Genomic DNA, 21,194 nt, shown 5'->3' on the forward strand with positions numbered 1-21,194 from the left:
ACCAGCTCATTTCTGGATCACAGGTTAGCAGTGTCTGGTTTCCAGCACTATCATGCTCAATTTCAGTCCTTTCAAAGGCATTTATAACCCCCAGGAGGACCGTATTTCTAACATCTGTAGGTGAAGTGAAGTCCGTTTCCTTAGTGTTCTCCAAAGCAACGTCTCACCAAAACTTGTTGCGATTAATTTATTCAGCTGGACTGTCATACAGGGTCAGGGAGGTAAATCCTAGACCTGGACCTATTTAATCCCATCTCAAGTCCTCCATGACACCAGAAGTGGACCTCTCCCAGAAGAGAAGATGGACCCACAAGGTCCACACACACCTGAATCTCTCATCCCAGTCTTAGCCTTTTTTTGCTGCCTTGGTGGAACAAAGGGAAGCCACAGAGTGAGGTAGAAATATTAAAGCAAGAAGGATTATGTGCTTAAGTGTAAACTGAGATGGAAGATTAAGTCTGAAGAAAGAATTACTTACGTGGGGGCCTGTTGGGACCTGCTCCTCACAGTTTGCTTCACACCAGCTAAGCAATTTTAACCCTCTGCCTTCCCCTATTGTTTCACTCTTACCCCCATCACAGCTGAAGGAATTTACTTTAATAAAGAACATCATTAAAAGCTGAGCTGCGTTTCTGCTGACCCGGGGTCAGGCTTCTTACAATTTCTTTCAGAATTTAAATAATAAGTGCACTCCCCAGTTCAGAGACTTGAGAAGGGGCGATGTGAGCACAGGGACAGTTCTGGGGTGAGAGCAGGACCTGCAGCTCAGCGGGCTCATTCCCACGCCATCCCCAGGCATCCCCAGCTGTCCCCCTTCCCTGGGGACCCAAAGCCCAGGACACCATGGCCATCAATCTTTTGTTGAGTTGCGGTTCACTCACTGACTTTTCTAATATTGACCAGCATCCCCAGGCTCCAGGAGGTGAAGCTGAAGAAAAGAGCCAGATCACAGCAGATTCATAACAAAATCATAAGAACTGGGAACCCTACAAGTTTTTATGCTTTTATGACCTGAAGGGAAAACCAGAAACTGTGACCCAAAAGCTCTCAAACTAGAAACAACACAAAACCACTTAATCAGAAATGCCAAGTTCTTCTGGAATATGACTCATGACTTTTGATGCTGATTTTGAATGTTGAATATCTACATTGTGGCCTTCCTTTATTTATTGAAGTTGTTGTAGTACACCTTGAAAAGCTGTTCAAGGCAGTCCACCACGATTTTCCTGGGCTGTCCTGCGCAGCATGGTGAACCCATGACCTCAGGAAAAGGAAGAAGATCAGTTATTCTGGAGAGGCTTAGTTCTTGGGAACTGATGTATATTTGTATATTTGCAGCTGGTATATATCTTTGCTCCAAGAAATCTGAGTTCCAGGGTCAGACCAGGCAGGTGAGGACTGAATGTCTCCAGCCCATCAGCCCTACCAGCTGCACTTCAGCACAGATCTCCATCTTCAGATGACTCCCAATGGACGTTTGAAGATGTCCCAAAGGATATCCCTTTGCTCTCAGCTCTCGGCACAAACCTGAAGACCACACATCACACCAGATAACTCCCTAGCCCAAAACAGGGCCTTTAGGAAGAGTCATGGGCCCACAGAGAGAAACCCGTGAGATGGGGCCACCTTGGGACTTTTACACCAGGCAGAAGCACCTGCAAAGACTCAGAAGACCCTAGAGAATTTGTTTTAGCCACATTTTCATCCCTTTTTTGTTTGCTTTCTTTGAGTATTTTTTAGGAAGTGGATTTGTTGCCGACCATATTTACAACAGGTAATTATTAGAGACAATTATTAGAGACAAATTGCTGAGAATTATATTTTCAGACTAGGATCCACTACTACTTGCTGTGGAGACCTGACTCCAAACCCCAGGTGAACCCATTCAGAAACAAGATGCAATATTGTGCAACACGGATATCTGCTAAGTTTAATTAACATGTCTTAAGTCCCCATGACATAAAATAGCTATAAAATAGCTATATGGTGAAGGTTTTTCATTGAAGCTCTTTGGTGCATAAAATTTCAGGTAAATAATAATTATTTGGTCAAAAGGATGGTAAGGCAAGAAAAGCGAAGCCAAATGAATTGACTCAGTTATTCACTGTAAATTATTTGCTCCATCCTGCTATCCTACCACACTAGCAAATGCACTTAATAAAACTGTGGCACCCTGAAATTCCTTTCTGCATGCACACTTTTTTTTTTTTTTCCTTACAAAAAGTGGAAACCGTTGCAGACTGAAAGAGAATACTTGATTTCCCCTGCAGAGAACGAACAGAAATGAGCCCATCAGGCTCATTTCACAGGTAAGCTCCGGAGCGGTGAGAGGCACCAGTGTTAGAAAATCTGTAACTGAGAAAAGCTTTTCAAAAGGTGGTTTGAGGGCAAAGCCACCCACAGAGGTACCTGTGCTGGAGCTGCAGGCTGAATTGCCATTTGTATTAATTAACTAAATTAAATACATGTCTCCCTGTCCCTCACCAACTTTGCAAATAGATGTTACTGCTATCGCACAGAGGCTTGGAGCAGTCGAGGGAGCCACAGGTATTCTCCAGCAGCAGGTGGGTATTGATAAATATTGTACCTCCAGTCAGTACAATGTCGTGGGGAGTATTTGTCAGCATTTATCCTAAATGGAAAATCCCATCCCACACGGGGGAGCCCAAGCCATGAGCTCCTGCTGAGTCTGCAGCGATGGGCAAAACACAGCACACCGCGATGTTTTACCTTCTCCTCTGCACCCAAGTAACCTTCCTGCAGCATCGCAGGCAGAAGGATCAAGGTAAGCCTTGCCTTTAAACAGGTCACGTCGGATTTCCAGGGGAAAAATAGGTAAGCAGATTTGTTGGGTGTATTTAGAGCAACCCTGAGCAGCACTGAGCCCTGCTGCCCCAGCGTAAAAGAGAAGCCCAGGTTCATAAAAGAGAATTACTGCCACTTACCCAGAAATTCCTACTCCAGAATGTGTTGGTAGCAGAAGCCCAGCTTCATGTCCATGGCCACACTCAAGCTGACACATGACTAAAGGTCTATATACATACTATTTGTATTTTACCTGTGTCAGTGGTATCACCAGCTGGGCAAGCAGCCTAATCCCTTTTCCTGATTGCAGTAAGAAGTGGTGAGTTTATCTTTTTGTTGATTTTTATCTTAGACTAAGCATTGTTACCAACAGCTAAACAGGAAGATCATGTCACACAGCTGGAGCCATGGACTTGGTGCACCACGGATGTTCTGACTTCAGTCCTGAAATGTCCTGTTTTATTTTATGTAATGTGAGAGCAGGGTTGGAAGAGAGAGTCATTGACTCTGAACAAGTCTAAAGTATCTTCTCTCCCCCCATCCCTTTGCCCATTCTCCTGGGATCTGTGTTTTTTTGATCACCTCAGCATCCCTTGGGTATTTTCCCTTTCAAAACAGGAGCAGGTTTCCCAGCGTTGGGAGCGCCTTGAACAGTCTTTTGCAGAGCTCTTTCAGTCTATAGGAGGAAAAGCTCCTCCCTGTTTTTTGCAATTCTTTCCTCACCAGAAATACCTCGTTTCTGCCTGTGACGTGCTGAAGTCTGATATTGTGCAAGTTCCTTTCCAAGAAAGAGAGAAACAAACGCAGACAGGGGATGAAACCAATAAGAGGCAGTTTGGAAATACAGTAAGAGACAGCTTTTTTTTTGTTGTTTTCATTGGCAGTCACAAGTATTTTCAATTTTGCTTTTCGTTTTCTACCTGTAGACAGTATTCTGTGATGCTGACAAGCATCCCACCAGCCACACCGCTCTAAACGAAAGCTTAAATAAGGGGAAATGGAGTCAGATGTGTAATAACACTTGGTTAATGAAGAGTTCCCTGGCACACAGCTTGCTTTCCTGGAGACCTGAGGGAGTCTGTCCCATGATTTATAGTAGAGGTTGATGGGAGACCAGACTTGCAATACCTATCACCATTTGGTGGACCACAAGATGGTTCACTCTACGAGAGGTCCCTGCGTGGTGGGGCTGGGCTGGCTCTCCCCAAAGTGGAGATGCTGTGTCCATCTGCTAATCTCAAAGATGAGACTAAATTCTAAAAAATCCCCTCCTCCCTTGGACTCAGGTAAGCAAAACCTCTGAATTATGTGGCTTCAGGATGTTTTCACCCGCTGTCCAGGGTTCATACCCACAGAAATCTATGCTAGAAATGTGAAACGAAAATGAAAGTTTCACCTAACATTTTCTCTTCCCCTTCCCACCCTACACACTCAGGGAGGGTTAACCTGCCCGCAGCAGATGTCCATGAGTGAAAGAAAATAATCCTCACCCAGTGGTTTTATCAGATGAGTGATGCCCATGCAATAGCCACTTGCATGTTTCCTGCTTTTTTCCAACATTAACAGCAATATGGTCTCATGCTGGAAACTGCTTGGCCCTCTTGAACTGCAACAGGACTTTTTGTCCTTAAGGACATATTATTCAGAAGACATATGCTTGCCTTCTTTACGTGCAAGTTTTAGCAGCATCATAAGGATGAACTTCTTGAAAGTACACCTCCTGAAAAAAAAAAAAAAGACTTATATGGAAGACTACTTAATTATTACATATATCTTTGGCATACTTGATGAGAAGCACTTTAGTGTGTAGGTGTAGATTTAGCAGAGAAAACAGGATTAAATTTATACAGAGCTATAAAGTCATTCTATGCAATTACAGCCTGCCTTTGAGACCCTTCCCTAGAGAAAGCATGTTGCAGCGCTGGGTAGAGCCTTACCTGTGACACCAGTGCTCACTCCTCTTCCAAAAATACAGTGTTCTTCATGTGCAATGCCCTTTTTAATCTTTAAATGAGTTACTGTCAATGATGGCTCCAAGGCCATCGATCAGAAATAATGCCCAGACCACCCAGTAGCTTTTGATAGTTTGTCCATGTGTCAGGTTGAGTTGGGTTGGTCACCTGTGGGCAATGTCCAGCTGGAAATTTGGAGTTACTATGACCTCTTCTTCAGTGGCATGACATGACTCATCTCAAAATACTCCAGAGCACTGGAGGTATTCAACAATCATCTTTGCTTTGAGGGTATCTGAGCACTGCAGAAATGCTGCAGTGCCCAAACCTTGGTTCTCAAAGTGCAGAGAACCGAAACGGTTCTCTGCTTGGGTTGAGCATGCTCCCCTGCCCGGCAAAACCCTTCTGAAGAGGCACAAAGCACTGCAATAACCTTTCTCCAGGAGGTGAGACTGTGTTTGCATACCCAAGAGACAAGCCCATTACTCAGAGTGCTGGAGCAGCTCCCCTGGGAGGCCAGGCTGAGAGAGTTGGGGGGGTTCAGCCTGGAGAAGAGAAGGCTCCGGGGAGCCCTTCGAGCGGCCTCCCAGGGCTTAAAGGGGGGACAGGGGAGGGTGGGAGGGACTCTGGGTCAGGGGGTGGGGGTAGGACAAGGGGGAAAAGGTTTACACTGACAGAGGGGAGATTTAGATGAGATCTAAGGAAGAAATTATTTACTGTGAGGGTGGTGACGCACTGGCTCAGGCTGCCCAGAGAGGTGGTGGATGCCCCATCCCTGGGAACATCCCAGGCCAGGTTGGACGGGGCCCTGAGCACCCTGATCGAGCTGAAGATGTCCCTGCTCGTGGCAGGGGGTTGGACTGGATGCCCTTTAAAGGTCCCTTCCAACCCAAACCACTCTGTGATTCTGTGATTCTGCAATATTCCATTATCCAAGTGAAATCACCGCCCCATGTGAAAACCCTTCCAGGAGCAGACGAACCCTCCAGAGACAAAAGGGCAGCATTTGCCCCTTGTGGTTCTTGCAGAGAACAGGAGCAGATCTGAGCAGCAGATGGGGAAGCACAAGGCAGCAGATGCCTGTGAGGAGCATCACAAGCAGCGCGCGGCGGCCGCCCGACTATTGTTGAGCTGGCGGCACAGGGGATGAGGGGACAAAGCCGGCGTCTGTGCCAGGGAATGAAGCAGTGCCAGGGGACACAAGGCGCTGCAATGGGATGCTCTGTGCCACTAAAACCCTGAGAGCCCGGCGTGCCATCAGCCTGGGCATGCAGAGGAGTCTACCCCGAGTGCTGGAGGATCAGACAGCACCCCACAGTGGGCACCAGACCTGCCCCGTGCCACCATCCTCACCAGGAGATGCTGCAGGGATCAGTGCAACCTTCAGACAGACTCTGCAAAGCAAGTGGCTCGTACTTGGGCCCTGTGAGATTTTTAAATCCACCATCTAGACTTTGAAAACTGCAGGAAAAGGTAAAATCCACAAATTGGCACCCAGCCTCTCAGGATCCCTGGGATGAAACTCAGCATGCGTCTACTTTTTGCTGGCTTTAATATTTCTGTTAGCATGTGTTTGTGACAACTGTATGGCAGGCAAGGTGTTTCCCACCACATCAGGAACAGAAATACTGCAGGAAATGTCTGCTTTGTGCACACCATACACATGAATCCTGAACATCATTGTCAGAACCGCTTCAAAAAATCATTTGAAACGGTTTCACGAAAGATTCTCAGCCTGACAGTCTCTTCAAAATGAGAACTTTTCATCCCCAAATCATCCCTGTTTCTTAAAGCAGAGAAGCAGCTTCCCTTGCTGAACAGGAACATCAGCGGGATGCTCCACTTCTTGGGTTTCTCCCAGCACTTTGAGCATCTTCTGGGAAGGATGGCAAGACCAGGACATCACTTCAGTGGGGACAGATGAGAGCCTGGTTTTCCAGGCACCGGGTACCTCTTAGGGAAAAGCACTCAGATTTAATAATAACAAGAAAGGAAGTTAATGGGGAGATGCTCTGACTGGGGCTGCAGGAACCTGATGGTTATTTTGGCTGGAAGACCACCCAGCATGACAGCACAGCAGGGGGATGGCCAAAACCAGGCTTCATCCTAAATCAGAATGAACTGAGAACTGCAGACAGGGAGGGGGGGAGGGAGGCAGAGAGGGGGGAGATTTTTAAAAATAATTTCATGTTTAGTTTTTATCTGAAGGTGATACTTGAATTCTGAAATGGATGCACTTTATTTCAAATAAGGTTTCTAAAAGGCTTAGCCATGCAAAGAGCAAACACACTCAGGGTGCATACAAAGTGCAGTACAAAGAAGTATTGCACTTAGGGTTGAATGAAACATTTCGATTGACCAAACCAGAATTTTTAAAAATATTTTTGACTAAGCTGCTGAGTCAAAAGAAGATCCACAATTGCGGCCAAGGCAAAATGCATACATAAAAAGGCAGCAGGAGACACTCCACCTGCTTCCTCCCGTTAACATCTTACCAAATCTGCCCACTGAGAAACCCAACTACGACACAGCATGTATGAGGACGTAAAAACCACTCACTTTGGAGGGTCAAGAGGGAAGAGAAACAAAGAAGTGAATAACGTGGGTCATATTTTTCAGATCAATGGGGAAATAAAACCAAAGGGAGAGGCAAAACTACAAGGTGCAGGAAGAAAGGGAGAGAGAAATTTAGCCATTACAGTTGGCTACTTGGACAGTGACAGGTCCTCAAAAGGGAATTTACAGACATCAGAAGGCAAGATTTTCTGCATACAAAAGAAAATACTTGGAAAACAACTTATAAGACAGACCTTAAGTATTTATAAAAGAGAAGGTATTGCATGGAAAGCATTTGGAGGATCCAGTTTCACTTATTTTACAGCAACTGAGTGGTGTCCATTGAGTCTAGCAGCCCAAAAGGAGACCATCATTGAGTCAAGGGGTTGATTTGGGGTTTTCCCTTCCAGGGGACATCAGAGGGGATGCCGGGGGGAGCCTGGGCTAAGCCAGACCCCACAGACCTGGGCAGGGGCAGGATGCTCATCTTTGGGGACCACTGCAGGTACCCCAGCCCTAAGCCATCTGCCTAGACCTCCCGGCTCATCCTTGTCAGTAATTATCTGTTTCAATAGCAATTGAAATCTCCCAGCGTGGCAGGGTAATGACTTCTTTGCCGGTCACAGAGCAGTCATTGTGTCGGCTTGCCAGACCAGCACATTTCAAAGTCATACATCTTGCCCAAAAAACAGCTCTGCCATGGTAGGTGAATAAATTGTCTAGCTGTTAAATACACAGTGGTCAAAAGCTCAGCCAGGCCTGTGTGTTGTCAAGCACTGGGTCAACAATGCTGCGCTAACGCTAGGGAAAAAATGCCCTCATTAGAAAGAAAAATAGATCTTGCCATCACCCCAAACACAGCAAAATGGGGGGAAAAAAAAAAAAACAAAACAAACCAAAACCAAACAAAAAAACAACCTGCAGATGTAAATACATAAAGTTAAAAGGAGAAATAAGTAAAGAAGTGATAGGATACAGCCTGTGGTGCAGGAAAGGGAGAACAAAGAAGGAGTTGGGAGCTGAGCTGTAATCCTCACTCAGCCACGGAGGTGCCTTAGGAAATCGGTTAACCCCTGTGATCCTGTTATCTGAAAATGGGGATAATCGTTCTTACCTACCTACGTCCCTTGCAGGGGTGTGGTGGGATTAGTTAGCAGCAGGTCTAGAAAATGCAAATTGCTAAGTACGCTAACGAACCGCACACATCCCCGCTCCAGCAGTGGCTTCTGGATGGGATAAAACAAGCTCTGCTCTTCCCACTGGTGTTTTATCTTTCTTTTGTGGATGCCCTGGGGAGCCCAGTCTGCTAGTAGCCATCAGAAAGCAGAGCCATAAGGATGCCTCAACCCATGTCTGGCTCATGCAGGGACAGCCCTTATCCAGGCAGAAATTCCCAATGCAGCTGGGAAACCACATCCTGCACTGATGCTCACATTACACAGAGGTCCCAACCACAAAAAAAAAAAAAAAAAAAAAAAAAGGACAGAAAACAATTTATTCCCTTCCTTCGTCACACTGTGCATTACAAAACCACCACCGTGTCTCTCTTCCATGTCCTCTGGAGTTACACAGGACACGTAGCCCCCAAGATGCTACTTGGAGGACCCCGTGCCTCCCCTCCTTCTCACTGCTCTCTTCCAGACCGGTGCTCAGCCCCACATCCAGGACACCAGCTGGGGCTTCACCAGCATCAAGATGAGCAGGATTGTCCCTGGGCTGTTACAGATACCTCCAATATCCCTATTTCAGCAGCCCAGGGTGATGGTCATCTCCAGCACAAAGGTTTGCCTGGGGACTATGACATCCCCAAGCTTTCACCTCTCCCATTACATCCCATCTCCCACTGGGTTGCTGATCCACGTGCATTGCATTTACCTTACTGAATAGTACCACATCATTTTTGAGACCATTTCTCCGATTTGCCAAGATCCTTTCCAATTCTAACCCTGTCCCTTGAAGCCCTTTGGGGCTTTTCCCAGTCTGAGATGACCTGCAAATTTGATAAGCACGTTACTGCACCACCAATATCACCTCCAAAAGCCATAGATGAGCGCCCACCCCAGGACAGCCCTGGGTAACCTCCAAACACACGCAAAGCTGTTTCCATTTCAATGGGGAGCCACTGATGACTATTGTCCAACGCCGATTTCCTACCCAGCCATTCCCCACCTTAAAAGACTTTCTTCTGAACCGCACTGCCCTATTTTACCTCGCCAAACTGCTGTCTGACACATTATTAAATGCCTTATTACAGTTGCAGGAGACAAAAGCCAGACGCACACTCAACCACAGCAGCCTCCAACATCGTGTTGATGCTTGCCAGTGGAGTAGAGACCTTAGAAATAAATCAGCTATCACAAATGAACTATCGCTTCCCAGTGGTTTGCTTACTTGGAGCTCAGGCAAGTTGCTGAGCCAAAAGGTCAGCAGGGACCCAGGGGAAAGCAGGATTCAGCTCCCTTGTCTCATGGTATCTGCAGCATAGATGTCTCCATCAGAGCTAATCACTTCCCAATTCTTTTAGTCAGCAAAGAGAAACGGGTGCTTTTAGGGAGTGCTTCACTGAATCTACTTAAATGGCTTTTGCGGGATGAGATAAATTGCACCTAGAAGTCCTTGTTTCTCTCATTTGGTTAGATGGTCCTACCACTAGTGTCAAGATGACCCATTTCATGGGCTTTAAATTAAAAAGAAAAGTACCTTGGAAGGTGTAACAGCTTTAATTGTTTATTTTGAAGTTGAATCCATCCCTCCACTTTTATAATTAAATGAAAAAAAACGAATATATATATATATATAGTAATAATATAAAACATATAATGTACACACATATGCTCTGTGAGCATCCCACCCACTTCCCAAAGCTCAGCCACCAACCAGGCAACCTTTCTCTCTTTGTTCCTTCAGTCCATTTCTCTTTGCCTACAACTAGAAAAATTAATATTTTCTGTCTCAGATGTGAGCTTTAACATTTGTTACCAGCAGTTAGTACATGCTTGAATTACTGTGCCGGCTGTTAACAGGAAGAGATTTAGTAGGATTAATATGGTGAAGAAATGAAAAAATTTGCTGAAGGTGGTGAGGGGACAGCAAGAAAACTGCCAGAGAGCGGCTCTCCTCTCCATCCCAATGATTTATCTTTCTCATTTTAGCACTCAATGAGAATTTTGGTATTAGCATTGGAAACAACCTCTTAATGAAAATTGGAAAGGAAAGAAGCATTTCATACAAAAATCTCCCTATTATTGGGAAGTGGAGAAAAGAATAATTAATATTGCGGAGGCATTGTACTGGGGTTCTTTATCTGGTTGGAAATCAGGCTCGTGGGGTAAGAACAGAGCAGCTCCTGTAGGACCACAAGGCCCTATTACGTGTCCCCCCATGCAAAGGGAAGTTCTGAAAAGAACATCAAGCAGGGACCCGGAGTCCCCCAGCCAGGCACATCCAAACATGACACATCAATTTTAGAGCATCTGGTCTGGTGAAAATTCTCTTTTCTCCTTCTTTTTAAGCATCAGCTGAGGATAAAGCAAGAGCTTCAACAGGCTCTAGTTGCCCCATGAGCATGCCTTGCAACACGGATGCTGCCAGATGACAGTGCAACCACCAACCCCGTGCCCACAAACATCAAATCCCAAATACTTCAAAGGCCAGAAAATATTTTCTTTGCAAACCTCCAAGTTTCAGAAGGAAAAAAAAAAAATAAATAAAAGCAAAACATTGATGAAACTAGTTGTGAAATCGCTGACATTTGCCATCCTCCCAGGACACTTCCCACAGACTGGCACCAAGACTGTTTAAACCACACAAAGCAGAGGATGCTGCTGCTGGAGAACTGGCTTAAGAATCTCCACAGCTTCACTCAAAAATCCAACTGTAAATCCACATGCGCTCGCCTCCCCATGGCACCCTACGCACTGGGGTGACAACCACAGCGTCCCCAGGCCATGAGGGTGCAGGGAAATGCTCCCCCAGCACCGTCCGGATGAGAGGGACCATAGTCACACATCGTTATTTTCGGGAGGGGTGTCTGGCAGCAAGCATGGCTGACAGAGGCTGGGGTTCACAATGCCAACCCTGTGTGGGGACAACACCTGGGAAAACCTCCTTAGTGGGTGCCAAGGCCAATTGTCAGCGCTGTTGTCCCACCCACGCAGGCTAAACCTGCCTAAGCTGGGGTAACTAATACAGGGAGGCAAACTCCCCTTCCCCACACCTCCTTTGAAGATGGGGAAGAAAAAGGAAAGAGACAGAGATGTAGGGGAGCTGGCTCGATTGCAAGCACCGACCCAGCAACAGATCTGAGACATAAACCAAAGCCTCTACAGCATCGAGTAGGTGCCAGGATCACCATGGAGGGACGTACCCTGTGAGTGAAGGCTGTGATGATGGTCATGCACGGCTGTGCACGGTTTGCATAGGACTCACAGGTTTCTTCTTATCCCAGGTATGCCAGTGTGGCACCAGGGCAGCCTCTGAACCATAAGGAGAGCAGCAAAGAACAAAAAGCCATTTTTAACACAGCTAAGTAGCTACTGAGTGTGACAGAGGAACAGCCACATGGAGCCAGCTCGCCCTCGAAGGGAAGGCTGCAATCAGTAACACTGTTAAAAATAAAAACCTCTCTTGCTGACGCTGCAGTTAGAGCTCGAAACAATCAAATCCTACACAAAGGCTTCATCTACTGAGGAATCACAAAATAGCACACAGTCCTGCCTCCAGTTTCCTCAAATAACAAGCAGCTCGATAGCCAGGGATGCAGGAAGGAATTTATCTAGAAAAACCCTTCACAATTAATTTTTGGGAGATCAGTGATGCTTCATGGCTGAAATGAGCCCCGGCACAGGGTCAGCAGGAGTGAGGAGAGGGGCAGCCCCTTCCCTGCCAGCATCACTCATTTCCACTTGAAGCATCACTAATCATCCTTTCCCCTGGAGATCCTTGAGCACCCTCCCAATCTGCTTTTATGTTATTAAATAAATTGAGATGATGGTCTGGTAGGGCCATCTGCACCATCATCTCCAGTACCACCCCAGCACCAGCCCCAAAGTCAAGTCCAGCAGCTGAGTGCCACTAGCAAATGCAGCTCCAGAAACAATGCAACAGATCTGACTAATGAAACCTTGCTTTGAAAAAATGTTGGATTTATTAATTCAGCTCCAGCACAGAGTAAGGCATCTTCTCAGCTTGACAACCCTACTGCAACAGCAGTGGGAGCAGTCAGGACATCCTCGCCTACCGTACTGGCGTCTACACCCAAACTGGGCACCCCAACTTGCTCCATTGTTGGTGAGAAAGGAACAAGTACTTCTAGGGAATGAGGTTTTGGGTTTTCTCATCCCAGTGTAGACAGCTGGGATCAGACAAACAAGTTACCTGCTGCAAGCCAGAGCAGCTCCAGGACAAATATCCAACAGCAGCCAAGGGCTGAGGAAAAGAAACCTGGTACTCTGAGGTCTTGGAAGGGATGAAAAAACAGGGAACCGCCAGATTGGTGAGATTAAAGTCAGCAATTATCACCTAGAGAAATAAGTGATCAGCCTCCTCAGCTGATCTGAATGCTGTCTGGGAAGAGAGGCTGTCCCATAGGTCTTCAGCTAGGAGGTAAAACTGGGGAAGGGAGCAGAAGTACTGTGAAAATCAGGGGGAAGGGTAATGATGACACATGCCTTTGCAGTCTCACACTTGCATTTTATTTATATACATTCATCTAGCTAAGAAAATGCCTGTGAAAATTAATTTAAAAACACTTTTTGAAAGCAAACTGAGCTGCGTGGCTCAGCAGAGAGCTTGTCCCCTCTCTCCGGGGGTCTCCCTGCTCATGGGAGGTTGCGCACCTTCTTCTGATGACCATCTTGGCCTATGTAAATGATCCAAGACTGGCTTTAAAGTGTTTCCCAGCACTAAAGGGGCAGATCCAATCCCCCCACAAGGCTGGTGTTCAAACCCAGATTTCTAAGACTCTGTTTTGGGAAAGCCCAGACCACACTTGGGCTTGTTCTGCCACCGAAATGGGACTTTGTTGTTTCTCCTGTTGATGTAAGAGAAGCCAAAGCAGGTAATGCTTTGATATTAACTTTGGTAGTGAGAACAAGAAAAAGAAAAAAGAAGAAAAACAGGCCTAGAAATTTCAGGGAAGTTTCTTGATCCAAAATGCATACTGAACTTCACAGACTGAACGGTTGCTACACACAACTATTTGCAGGCGAGTTAAAAGCTGCATCAGAGGTGAAGGCCCTCCCTGCAGAGATCATATTTACAGTCTTCTACACCATACCTCTTTTTTACAGCCATAATTTGGAAGGGGTAAAGAGATGGTCTCTGTTTTCAAGCGGACAGATGACAGTGTGTCTACCCAAAACTTAAAGCCTGCTAATTGGTAGCAGGTTGTTTTGGGAGGATGAGGCCTCGCTCCTGTCCTGAGGATGTAATTACAAAAGGAAGACTGATGTTTCATACTCGGATCCACAGAGGCCTCTCCAGAGGGACGTTTATAGATCACAACGCAACCACAGTAATCATGCGGGGACGTTAATGACACCCAACTGAGTTCTGCAAATACACTTCAGAGAGGTGTCCAAATACAAGGGGTAAGAATTAATCTTCCAGAAGAATTATTTAAGACTTATAATCTGTTGAAAAAGGAATTACCGGCTGAGTGCTATGCAAAGATGTGGTAATTATGCTAACAAATTAGAAGTACATTTATCTGCTTTCAAAGATGTTCATCAACACTGTACGATTGCCTTTCCCCAAACACAGTTATGGGCAGAAATCATCATTCTCTGCAGGCTGTCACATACTAGCCCCACACCATAATAGACCTTTTTTCACTAGGTAATCAGCCAACATAAAATCCCACTTTTAGGTCACGTAATCTACAAGACTCACCTCAGGTGCACCCTGCAGCCATCTGACTTATGATCCCTGCAACAAAGGATGTCACTGTCACGACCTGTCCTGATGCTGAGGTCTGGAAGCGAAAAATTCCCTGAAATGCAAGAGGCTTGATCCTGTTGAAAGAAACGAATCATAAATAAATGCTTGCAAAGTGCTGTGGATAAATATGCATGTCTGTTTATAAATGCTAATAATCAAAGTCATATTTTTCTTCTTCACCTTTTCCTGGAAAATTGGCATATTGTTAGTCAAAGCGGGGGTTTTGAGAAAGGCAGCTATATTCTCTTCTGTTCCTAAGCAAAGTCCTCTCTTACAGTGGTTTTAGGCTGATAAAATAGTTCGTTTAGCCATCACTCCCATGCAGCGGCATAGGGAGGTTTTCTGGTCGAACCTCGTCCTGGCTGAGAACACTGTGGTGAGTCACCAGCTTAGAGCCCAGGAGGAAAGTTTGAAAACATTTAATTTCCACTTGCCAAAGTATCTGTAGTTAAAGCACAACATAGGACCATAGTGGGTTTATTGAAATTCTGCCAGAAAGCCTGGCAGGTTTCTTACAGAATTTTATCTAACAAGTGGGCAGATTTAAAAAAAAAAAAAAAAAAAAAAAAAAAAAATCTGACTTATTTTGGGGGCTGGAGATCATCCTGTAAAGCCTGACACCTCATCTCTCGAGCCCACAAGCTCCCAGCAGCCTGTCTCGTGCAGCCCCTGAGCAATCAGCTCCAGCACCCAAGCTTCCAGCACAGTAAGGGAGAAAACAGTGATCACCTTCTGTCAAATGTCAGATCTGGGGCTTGTCCCTCTGCAGATATCTCATCCAGGAGGTACCACCTTGCAGCCAGCTGTGCAGAGGCACCACTGACATCAGAGATGCAGCAGCAGCTCAGGACACGGTGCAAGCTGATTGGTGGCCCTCACAGCTTTCCAGGGGAAGATTTTGATGGCACCCAAGGACCCCTTCCCACCACAAGACACCACCTCTGTCATGCTCAACGGGACCTCGCTCCCAATGTCCTTCACTTCCCAGGGTCAGAACCAGGAGAAAAACTGCTGCTCCTCAAAAGTGTCCTACAGGTTATTAGCTTCTAAATGAGCTGATCTACTCAAAAAAAGCTCCTAATGCCCCAGGGCTGTGGAGCCCCCCTCCATCATGCCTCCCAGAGAGCACGACAGCCTAAGGAACATGTAGGCAGCAGGAATAAAACCTCCAGTACTCTGCAGCATGACCTTCCCCCAGCACCACCAGAGAAACACGGGCTCAGCCCCGCAACATGCTGCTCCGGAGGAAGTCCCAGCTGTGCTTTCCCAAGCAATCCTGGCACTTATCTCCTGGGATTTTACCCAGGATAAGGATCTTGGCCTGATACACGCTGTAGCTGGACCCTGCCCAAGGTGTCCATCCACACTACGACAAGGAGAAGTCTCAGAAACACCAAGATGCCTGGATCCGACGTCATGTTATCCAGCAGAGGAGCTGGAGCATCAGCACTATTGGGAAGGGGTGCAGAAGGGTGCGCAGCTGGGCCTGGACTGGGGACTTGCTTCTTGACTCCCTTTTTCCTGGGAAAGTTCAGAAACAGGATCACTTAAAATCTTGGAGGGAGCATATGTATACTGACATTTCTGTACTGCAGTGGGAATGGCTATTTCTCTTGGGAATGGCAGGAGGAAGGCTGCCACCATTAGATGTGCATACTCATAGAGATGCCTCCCAGGGATGCAAGGTAGGAGGTAAATGTATTTACACTTCATAAAAACAAACTGGTTATGTGCAATGAGAAAACATGTGCATGCAATTAATCACTCCAGGAAAAGCTGGCTAAATCTCATCAAGTTGCTTTCGAAACACGATCCCTTCCTAAATCAGGGATGTGGGAGGCAGGGGGGGTCCTGGCTCCCGGCTCAGGCCCACGCGGCATCCTGGCACTAGCCATCACTGCACAGACTGGAACGCCAACCCAGCGCAGACCGGCCAGGGTGGACCTGACACTACTTAAACTGTTGCTAAATCCAGTCTCTGCCTTCTTTGCCTCTGGTTTGGTGCTGTGAGCGTGCCCTGAGGGCCATGCTGATGGGCTGACCAGAGCCCCTTTGATCTCTCCCTGCACACCCAGGTTGTAATTTCATGAGGACTGGAGCCTACAGCAGTTTCTTTGTAGGCTTTGCAGATGAGCCTGATGTCCACAGGGAAAGCCGGCTGCTGGATAGCATGCAAGGACGTGTTGTGACATGAAGCTTCACTCCAGGATGGGACTGTCATCCTCTTGTCAGAACTCAAACCATTTAATTACTTTGTACAGAGATGGCCATGCTGCAGCGATGAAGAAGATGGGTTGTCCTTGCAGAAGGGGATGATGTGGGTTTGCTCGTGCCGTGGCCAACATCTTGAGGGTAGGTGGAAACCCACAGGCATGGTCCTGGGGACAGGACTACCACCCTCTTGGCTCTCCCTGGCCACCATCACACTCCCTTTGAAGAAGCCAACTAGCAAAATTAAGAGGAGAGAGCAAATTTACTCTCATTTTTCATCCAGCATGCTGCTTCACTCAGAAGAGTGTCCTTGCCTACTTCTTAAAGCAAAATTCATATGGGAGGTGCTTCCATTTAGTTGTGAAATAAGTAAGATTGGCTTTTAATTGCATCACTATTTTCCAGAGTCAACCAAGTGCCTCCTGCAGTGGGCAGTGGAAAGACGTCGGGTATTTTACAAGATACCAATTTGTATGTTGCATGGTAAATATAAGCACACCATGAACACAGGCCACAAGAAGATTACAGTGCAGCGGAACAACGGAGACAGAAAATAAAATAAATTGAGGGCAAGGCCACTACCCACAATGGGTATTCTGTATTTTGGATCTAAAAATACTGTGCTCAAATAAGGAGACTTTGACTTACCCCTGACCAAAGCAAATAAAATCAGGTTGAGGCTACATTCAGCAGAGAGGTCAGGAATAGAATATGTACACATTTTTTTTAGGATATTTATGTTTTATTTTAAATTCATCCTTTATTCACGCAGTTATCTGCAGCTGTTATGGTGTATCTTTTTTTCCTGTACGTAGAGCAAGGATACGCAGAGGCAATTGTCTGAGGAGAGAAAGCCTGGTTTGTTGCTCCTACTTTTCATATCTCAGATAAAGAGGTAGAAGGCACAGCTATTTCATCATGCCAGTAAAAGAAGCATGACTGCAAGATAAGGTAGAGGAACAGAGCTGAGCCTCCAAACTACAGCTTCCCACATTCCAGATTACAGCCCCAAACCCCACTTTTTAGGACATGAGGCATTGATATTTTCCAGAAAAAAAAAAAATCTTTTACATAAAATCAATGCATCCAGTGAAAAAATCTGACTGAAAACACTCTTTCCCATTTAAAAAAAAAAAAAAAAAAGTTTCCAAGAGAAAGCAACCTCCCCAGCTTATTACAACACCTCTTAATTCTTTTCTGCTTCTTTGCAGTCAATTCATTTTTAGTGAAGTGCTTCAGTTGTCACCATAAAGAAGCAGAAGGTCTTTCTATTTCAATTAATTTTATTTATTTAGGCTTGTCAACCACACTTTTATACCAGCTGTCTCTGTTTGGGACCATCTTTATTGTCTGCTGTCAAAGGACTCCAAATAACTAAAAGCCTAATAAGTAACATAAGTAAGATTTATACTGCTATATCTGCAGCCTGGCTTCACCTGGTAGGGAGCAGTACAGTACCAGGGTTACTTTTATCTTCCTGCCCATTCTGGCACCACAGTGTGCAGTCAAGAAGCCAAAGATGGAAAAGATGTACCAGAAAAAAAGTTGAAGTCAAAGATAAAAGTATCATGTTAGCACATAAAGCACGTGGGGAGCATACAGAGCACCTCGCCAGCAGCTCCATCCTCGGGGTGCAGTGTAGAGAAGACCATGCTCTGCACACCATCCCCCATCACCAGACAGAGAGGAGCAAGGGAAAACGCTACTACTCTTTTCTGGAACTGGAGAATTGTTTCTCACTCTTCAAACAACTGCTTCTAAGATGACAGCACCCAGCCTGCTCCTCCTTCTCACCGTTATATCCGCTACCCAAAAACAGTCACCGTGCACAGCTGAATTCTCCCATACATGGGAGATGTATTTACATATATATTTTTTTCTGTGCTCATCCTTTGCTCTGGGAAATTCAACAACTGAAGAAATTATATTAGCATTGGCCAAGGTATTTATGAACAGGCTGCCCACAGCATTAACGAAAATAAGTATCTCCCACTGAGGACTGGAAGGCACTTAGTAACAAATGTTTGGTGTTGGTTATTAAATTTCACAGTTTACTGAAACACTGATGTCCGTAAGGGTCCTAATGGTCTTTCCTAACCTAAATTATTCTGTGATTAATGTGTGCCTTGCTAAAGGCTTTTCCACCTCTGCAATGTTGGCCACTGCTCAGGTGGAAGCTTTGCTGGATGAGAGAGGACAGTGCCCAAATGCATGATCCCTATCTCAAAACTTATTTTTTCTCATGACTATCTTCTGCAAATGAGATATCTGACCCAAACACCATGGGGTTCAAGGGAACAAGTCCAATCACTTCAGCGGGTTATGCACCAAACCTCCCAGGGATCTGCAGGTCCCACTGAAGTCGAGGGGAATCTCTATGCCTCTCCCAGCAGACCTGGCATCAGCCCCTACGAGGAGCTAAGCAGCTACCCAGCTATCCCAAAAAGCTGTCAAAGCCATAACAATGGTTTAGGCAATGTGGGTTAATTATTTAGCCCTACGTGCTTGCTGGAGAAGACAGTCAGTCCAGCCCCATCTCCCTGGTGGTTCTTTCCCAGGGACATCTGTTCATGCTAGTTGCCACTTGATTTCCCAAAATAATTTCACATTACTGCCATGTTTTCCAAGCCCAGCGTACACTGAGCACAGCCAGCTCCTGGAAACAGAGTTGGGAGGGGATGTGAGCAATGAACAGGCCATCTCAGATCACAGAAATTGGAGTGGTCGCCGCCCCGAGGGAGCTCTCCCGCGGGAACCAGCATCTCCCACGTACAGCAAATGTTCCAATCCTCTTTCTCCTGTTTTTAAATAAGGACTTCAGATGAGGTTTCCTGTCCCCCAGGCTCTGACATCCCCACTGAGCAACGCAAAATAGGTAGACAGCAACACTGGACCTATGTCTTCGTTAAAAACAAAATTATTTGTATAAAGTCAGCATCACAAATTGCTGCTTTTACATGCAGGATGATGTTACTAGTTTGCATATTCATAAGGCAGCATAAATTTATGCATCTTCATAAATATTAAAGAATAAATTGTCTATTCTAACAAGAAAAAATAAATACAGATTTGGGTAAGTGCTTTCTTAAATGAGGCTGTTTAGAAGTGCTCCTTCTTCCAGCACTGTGCAAGCGAGGTTTGGCTCAGAAATTCTTTGAATTTCTTCAGCTGGAGATGTGCTTGACTCCTCTCACAGCTAGTGTAAGTGTATCTCGGGGAATTTCAAGCTCTCAACCCAAATAACAAGCGAACAAGTGCCAGGTCAGCTGGGACATCACGACGCCTCATGCAACAGCACAGAGGGAGGAATTTTAGCCAGTTCTTGGGATTTTTGTGCTAATGGCAAAATCATTCTTAACTGCAACTTAGGAAAAACTGAGCAATTATGCAAATACCAGAAACATCTCAAAAGTATATAATGACATTAGAGCATAATTCTCAGGATTGAGCTGAAAATCCTGCGTGCAGACATGAACATCCTCACTCACCCCAGCACCACAGCATAAGTTTTCCTTAGCAGGAACGAGCCATTCAGCATGCGTCTCCTAAATGTACTAATGAACAGTACTTGGCTTGAAACAATTCATTTATTTCCAATCAGCCTAGGCAAGGCAGTATTTTCTTCATGGCATCCTGGATGGAGGTGGTAAACTTTAATTGTCTGTTGAAAAATGGGTTGATTTGTGTGTCCTGTATATGCAGTTTCCTCAATTTACAGTGGGATCCCATTAAACTTATATCTGTGTTTCCACTTATCCGTACCAGGATGAAACATGATGTAGAAGGACAGCAGGTGGAAACAGTATGAATGCCAGGGACACAAAGAGGTGACTCTCCTCACGCAGATGCCACAGGATGGGTGGCAGAGTCCTCCCTCTGCCACCTCGGGCATCACGGTGGTAGGCTGGTGTCTGATGGGACAAGAGACCCAATGCCACCAGCCTCTGCCATGCCAGCAGGCCAGGCCACCACTGCTCCAGGTGCTGAAGATGCGGGCAGTGGTCAAGATGGACTTTCAGGAGGAGAAACAGAAATAATACATATAACAAATCCCTGACTGGATTTCATTCGGGTATTAGCATCTGTTTATCACAGACTGCACAGCCACTTCACTCCCTTGCACATATACTCCCTTAAATAGCTCATTTAAGTTCATTTTTATCCTGTTTCTACGGGCAGACTGGAAACCCTATTTCAAAGGTGCCAATTAAGTATCAGTGCAATCAACCCCTAGCAGCCTGCTTCAGTGGAGCGCTTGATTAGCTGTGCTCTAATTAACCTCTTCACCTCCCCACACGTTAGCAGGTAAATGTATTTACACTCACAAATAGGCACAAATCCACATATTGTCAGACTGAATTCCTTCATTTTAGGTTTCTGTTCCTTATTGCCTATGCGGAAGCCAAGATGCAGTATGTGTGCACATGCAGCTTCTATTGGACCAGATACCAACAATTCAAATCTCCCTGAACCATCACTTGGAAATCAAAAGCTAAGCCTGAGAATGATTTTTTGGAGGCGAGGACTCTTCTCTGCCTAGCAGTGACAGCACACTAATTAAAATGAGCCAAGAAGACATTTCCATCCGCATACAAGGTCAGAGTTTAACTAGCATGGTTGAAACAGTTACATATGGAGTTGAAAAAAAAACCCAGTAATACAGAGTAAGAAATAATACAGAATAATATAGAAATAATAAGAAATAATATAGTAATATAGAATAAGAAGTAA

The 21,194-nt window shown here is 45.6% G+C and overlaps 1 long non-coding RNA gene across 3 annotated transcripts in view; it reads right to left on the reverse strand.

Moving 5' to 3' along the window:
- The window catches only part of LOC116965871, a 95,465-nt gene that overhangs the window by 61,286 nt on the left and 12,985 nt on the right, over positions 1-21,194 (reverse strand). For 2 of the 3 annotated variants that reach the window (XR_006166668.1, XR_006166667.1), the window contains exons 5-6: positions 14,205-14,326; positions 1,128-4,525 (exon numbers count right to left, since the gene is read on the reverse strand). This is a non-coding gene — a long non-coding RNA (uncharacterized LOC116965871). Of the gene's footprint in view, positions 1-1,127; positions 4,526-14,204; positions 14,327-21,194 lie in introns of those variants that run through there. The other variant, XR_006166669.1, reaches the window with a different exon arrangement.

This window comes from Tyto alba, unplaced genomic scaffold (assembly GCF_018691265.1).
Source record: "Tyto alba isolate M040663 unplaced genomic scaffold, T.alba_DEE_v4.0 Super-Scaffold_42, whole genome shotgun sequence".
Classification (NCBI taxonomy): domain Eukaryota; kingdom Metazoa; phylum Chordata; class Aves; order Strigiformes; family Tytonidae; genus Tyto; species Tyto alba.